The following is a 6,270-nucleotide window of genomic DNA, read 5'->3' as shown; positions in this document are numbered from 1 at the left end:
CATACGGGCACATTTATCTTATTTTTTGGCTTATTTTTGCTTCATATTGAAAACCTATTCTTGCTTATATCAAGATGAAAGAAAATTAATCTGTCCACTAAGGTGAATAATGCCTTTGATAAAGGACAAGTCAATCCCTGTAGAGCTATAAAATTCCATTGTTGCACTCCATTTCCTCGTGGAACATTTGAGGGAAATGAATAGAAATTAGCTCAAAAGGGCTCCAACACTTTATCATACCTTTTAGCATTTAATAAAAACTTGTAACTAGGAGAGTAAGCCATACTCTGAATTTCAGGTTATTTTTGCAAAACTCACCAGAACTCTATCACTGAAATATTAGTAAACAAAAAACAAGGTATAGAATCAAGATTGCCAGTAATAATCCCATAGTCATTTTAAAGCTGGACTTCCTTAAGGTTCCATGGAAAGGCCCTCTTTTCACTTTATGTATTGCTACAAAAATACAATATTTAAATGTGGTAGACTTAATCCACTGAAAATTGTGCACATACACTTATTAACAAGTAAAATTTTAACAAGAAGTTTCCTGGTTGGGTGCAGTGTCTCACACCTGTAATCTTAGCAGTTTCAGAGGCTGAGGTAGGAGGATCACTTGAGACCAGAAGTTTGAGACCAACCTAAGCAACATAGCGAGACAACTGTCTCCACAAAAAAAATTAAAAATCAGCAGAATATATGGCACACACCTGCAGTCCCAGCTACTCGGGAGGCTGGGGCAGGAGCACAGTGGGCCATGATCGTGTCACTGCACTCCAGCCTGAGCGAAAGGACAAGACATTGCCTCAAAAAAAAAAAAAAAAAAGAGTGTCCTTTAAGAGCTTAATTAAACTTAAAATGTAGCTAAATTGTATTATTTTATATCCTCAAATAACAAACTATAATATTTATAGCATTTCTTCAAATGATTGGAATAATATATATTCAGAGCATCCTCAATTTTAATAAAATACATTATGTATTAATCAGGGTTCTCCAGAGAAACAGAATTAAGAACCAAGAAGACATACATAGTACATACAGAATTAGTATACATAACCTCTTGGTGTAGGAGAGATGACAGATAGATGACAGATATATAGGATAGATAGAAGATAGATAGATAGATAGATAAGAAATTTATTTTTAAAGAACTGGCTCACATAATTATAATTACGTGGGATGGAAGTCAAAAATTCAAAGGGCAGTCTGACCAGCTTGAGAAAAATAAGAATTGAAGTTGTAGTCTTGAATCTGAAATTTGCAGGGCAAGCCAGCAGGCAGCAAACTTAAGCAAGATTCCTTCAGGCAGCAAACTCAAGAAGAATTCCTTCTTCTCTAGGAAATGTCATTTAAGACCTCCAACTGATTGGATGAGGCCCATTCACATCATGGAGCATAAGCTGCTTTACTTAAGGTCAACTGATTATAAATGTTAATAACATCTACAAAATACCTTTACATCAACACCTAGACTAATGTTTGACCAAAAAACTGGGCACCATAGCCTAGCCAAGTTCTTAAATAAAAGTAACCATCACATATTCAGTCAGCAAATATTTACTGAGCACCTACCAGAACCCTGGTGCTATGCCAAGGTGCTAAGGGGGTCAGATAAAGGGCATCAAATTGAGTCACAGTAGTTGTAAATACCATTAGAATAAAGGTAATGATTGGACAAAAATTTGAAGAATGAGTAAGAGTTAACCGAGCTAGGCAGGACAAAGAAGTGGGGAAAAGTCAAATGAGAAAGTGATCTGTATGAATAAAAGCCTCAGGTGCATTTGGTTTGGAGCGAAGAATGCAGGTGCCAACAATGCAGGAAATTGTTCTGAATAAATGTTCAGACACCAGAAGACAAAGGATTTAATGTGTCAAGTCATAGCATCTGAAACATATCCTGAAGGCTATGGGAACTCATCTAAAACAAGTTATACAATCAAACTGGCATGTTAGAAAAATAACCTTGTCTACAGCACTAAGACTGCAGAATTGGGAAGGTGAGAATGGGGAATGACCATTTTGGAGAGTGACAGAAGATAGGTGAAAAAATTGTGAAGACCTATAACAGTGGGGTAAAAAGGAGCAGATAGAAAAGGAGATTATAGGAAGCAGAATCAGTAGGATATAGTGACTAATTGATGTAGATTGAGGGAGACAGAGTCCTTTGTAGTGACTTCAGTTTTGGGGTGTATATAAATGAGAGCAGGCTAGTGCCATATTATAAATCTCAGTTAAAGAGGTAAAGCATGATGAGAAAGAAAGAATAAGATGAAAAGGGGGGAAAAAGTGAAGAATACCTCAGCAGCTATGATGACATGTTTCTACATAAATAACAGATGGTGAAACAATTTCATAGGTTTCTCCCTAATCTTCTGAAGTTCCTTATCCATGGCCAAACCAAGCTTTGTGCAGAACAAAACAGGTTTCCTAATAACAAAAGTAAAATTGTAGGGTAATTTTGGTCCTCAAAAAAATGTATTTGCAAAAGAAATTACTCTGCTAAAGTTATCTTTGCCACCTCAGAAAAAAGGTACAAAACACTCCAAAATTATAAATAAACTAGGTGATAAATAAGGGAATAGTTAGCTTCCTGCCCAGAACTGGAAAACATTTTCCTCTATAATTAATAAAAACAACACATAATAAAACATATCAGGAACATGCATAATTGTTTCAAACTCAAAAGTTTTATTATCAGATGCAAGAGGACATATTACATTTAAATCAATGTCATCAGAACAAACTTAAAATAGAACACAATTTGCAGTCAGACAAGATGGCTGACTAGACGCAGTCAGGGGGAACAGCTCCCTAGGGACCAGGATGACTGACACACTTCTAACAGCTCTTTAGAGGGAAAGCACTGAGAGTGGATGGAGGGAAGACACAGAAGCTGGGCTGAAGAAGGAGAAACATGAGAATCCTGAATGGGGTACTGCATGACAGGACTTGTTCCCAGCTCCAAAAGACTCCAGGGGAATGAATGAGTTGAACTGGCAAGGAGCAACCCACTCTCATCAAGGGCCTCTGGAATTCCGGCAGGAAGAGATCCCTCGACTACCATGGACACTTGAGTGGCAGGGGGAACTCCTTAGAGAAGTGGTGAGGCAGCAAGCCAGTCAATGTGGAGCCCAAAGGTTTTAGTGCAGGAGCATCTGTAGTAGAGCATGGCCAGGGACAGTCATCCCTCTACACTCAACTTGCTCCCATAGGAGACTTTGGCCTTGGGGAACTGTTGGACTTGATATCTGCGAGGTGGTCTTGCCCATCAGAGGAGGTCAGTCTGACCATAGTACCCCTTGGTCTGCTGGCTTCTCCTGAGGCCCTAGCCTGGCTGTGCCTGCTTGCAGTGCAGCCTTGGGTGTCCTGGAGGCCCGCATCATAGCTCCTGTTCTGGTGGTGCCTGACTAGCACAGAGTTCCACCAGGGTGCCCCTGCAGCCACACAATAGCCTGACCCCTCCCTCCCCTTACTGCAGCTTCCCCTCAGGCCCACAGCCACCCTCCATGTGGTTTTGCCTGTACGTGTATGTGCAGGTAGATTTTGCCTTCCCTGCCCTGCTGGCATGTGTGTACTGCCCTGCCTCTGCTGCCAACAAGAGTGCACTCTGCCCCCATGGTCCCGCCATTGCAGTCAGAGCCTTGGTGGGCACAAAGCCTGTCAGCCCTTCCCACACCAGTGACCTGCCCCGGCCCGACCCTGCCACCAGAATGAAACTAGGCACAGTGAACAGCAGACTCTCCCCTGCCCTGAATGGCCACAGATGACACACACAGACCTGGGCCTGCCAGCTCCCTGCCCCCATGCTAACATCACCACCAGCATGACCACCTGCATAGTCACCAAGGGGTCCCCTTGTGTCCCCAGCCTCACTGCCTCCCCCACTGCTGTGAATTCCCACATGGAGGAAGGCACCCTGGAATCTAGTAGCACCCTGCCGCAGCCAACAAATGTGCACCTCACTGCACTGCCGCTGATGCTGGCACATGCAAACAAGGATGGATCCCAATGCCATCATCCTATTAAAGCCTTTGGCTGGCACCACCCATTGGAGTGTAGTGAGTAGCAGCCCAAGAGCCCTTTGGATGCCCCAGTACAGTGAGCTCCAAACCTAGGGGAGCTAGAGAACAAAGTTGGGGCCCAATATAAGTCCCCCAAAGTTAGAACATGCAATCCAGGAGTTGGGAGCTGAGTTTTGGCCCCCTAAAATCTTCCAGAAACAAAGGTAGGTGACCGAACCCACCTTATACCACAATCAAACCCTCAACGTCATCAAATAGGATTAAAAAAAAAAAAAAAACTCAGGCCGGGCACAGTGGCTCATGCCTGTAATCCCAGCACTTTAGGAGGTCAAGGCAGGCGGATCACGAGGTCAGGAGATTGAGAACATTTTGGCTAACACTGTGAAACCCTGTCTCTACTAAAAATACAAAAAATTAGCCGGGTGTGGTGGCAGGTGCCTGTAGTCCCAGTTACTCGGGAGGCTGAGGCAGGAGAATGGCATGAACCCGGGAGGCAGAGCTTGCAGTGAGCCAAGATCGCACCACTGCACTCCAGCCTGGGTGACAGAACAAGACTCCTTCTCAAAAAAAAAAAAAAAAAAAAAAAAAAAAAAAAAAAAAAAAACTCATCCAAAGGACAGAAACTTTAAAGACTGAAGGAACACCAACACACAAAGATGAGACAGAAGAGACAGAACCAGTGCAAGAACTCTGACAACTCAAAAAGCCAGAGTGCCTTCTTTCCTCCAAATGACTGCACTACCTCTCCAGCAAGGCTTCTGAACCAGGTTGAAGTGGCTGAAATGACAAAAATAGTATTCAACATATGAACAGGAAGGAAGATCATTGAGATGCAGGAGTATCCAATGTTGAAACCCAATCCAAGGAAGCTAAGAATCACAATAAAATGATATAGGAGCTGACAGACAAAATAGTCAGTATAGAAAAGAACATAACGGACCTGATAAAGCCGAATAAACACACTGTGAGAGTTTCATAATGCAATCACAAGTATTAGCAGCAGAACAGACCAACCTTCAGGAAAGAAGCTCAGAGCCTGAAGACTGGCTTTCTGAAATAAGACAGTTAGACAAGAATAAAGAAAAAGAAATGAAAAAGGACAGACAAAACCTCTGAGAAATATAGGATTATATAGAGACTAAATCTATGATTCGTTGGTGTCCCTGAAAGAGATGAAAAGAATGGAAACAACTTGTAGAATATATTTCAGGATATCATCCATTAGAATTTCCTCAACCAAGCTAGAGAGGCCAACATTCAAATTCAGGAAATGCAGAGGAACCCAGTAAGATACTTCACAAGAAGATCATCCCCAACACACATAATAATAAGATTCTCCAAGGCTGAAATGAAAGAAAGAATGTTAAAGGCAGCTAGAGAGAAAGGCCTGGTCACCTACAATGAAAGCTCATCAGATAAACAGCAAATCTCTCAGTAGAAAGCATACAAGCCAGAAGAAATTGGGGGCCAATATTCAACATTTTTGAAGAAAAAACATTCCAACCCAGAATTTCATATCCAGCCAAATTAAGCCTTATAAGTGAAAGAGCAATAAGATCCTTTTCAGACAAGCAAATGCTGAGAAAATTTTCACCACCACACCTGCCTTATAAGAGCTCCTGAAGGAAGTATCAAATATGGAAAGACTGTTACCAGCCACTACAAAAACACACTTAAGTACACAGACCAGCAACACTATAAAGCAACCACACAAATAAGTCTGCACAATAACCAGCTAATATCATGATGACAGGATCAAATTCATACTTATCAATATTAACCTTGAATATAAATAGACTAAATGCCCTAATTAAAAGACACAGTGGCAAGTTAGATAAAGACCCAAGACACAATGATATGCTGTCTTCAAGAGACCATCTCACATGCAATGACACCCACAGGCTCAAAATAAAGGGATGGAGGAAAATCTACCGAGCAAACGAAGAACAAAAAAGTGGGGGTTGCAATCCTAATTTCAGACAGAAAAGACTTTAAAACAACAAAGATCAAAAAAGACAAAGAAAGGCATTACAAAATGGCAAAGGGTTCAATTCAACAAGAGAACTCAACTATTCTAAATTTATATTTACCCAACATAGGAACATCCAGATTCATAAAGCAAGTTCTTAGATACTTACAAAGAGCCTTAGAATCCCACAAAATAATGATGGGAAACTTCAACACCTCACTGACAGTAATAGACAGATTATCAAGGGAGAAAACTAACAAAGATAATCAGGACCAA

The sequence above is a fragment of the Rhinopithecus roxellana genome, chromosome 1, assembly GCF_007565055.1.
Source record: "Rhinopithecus roxellana isolate Shanxi Qingling chromosome 1, ASM756505v1, whole genome shotgun sequence".
NCBI lineage: Eukaryota > Metazoa > Chordata > Mammalia > Primates > Cercopithecidae > Rhinopithecus > Rhinopithecus roxellana.
This window is presented reverse-complemented; position numbering follows the sequence as displayed.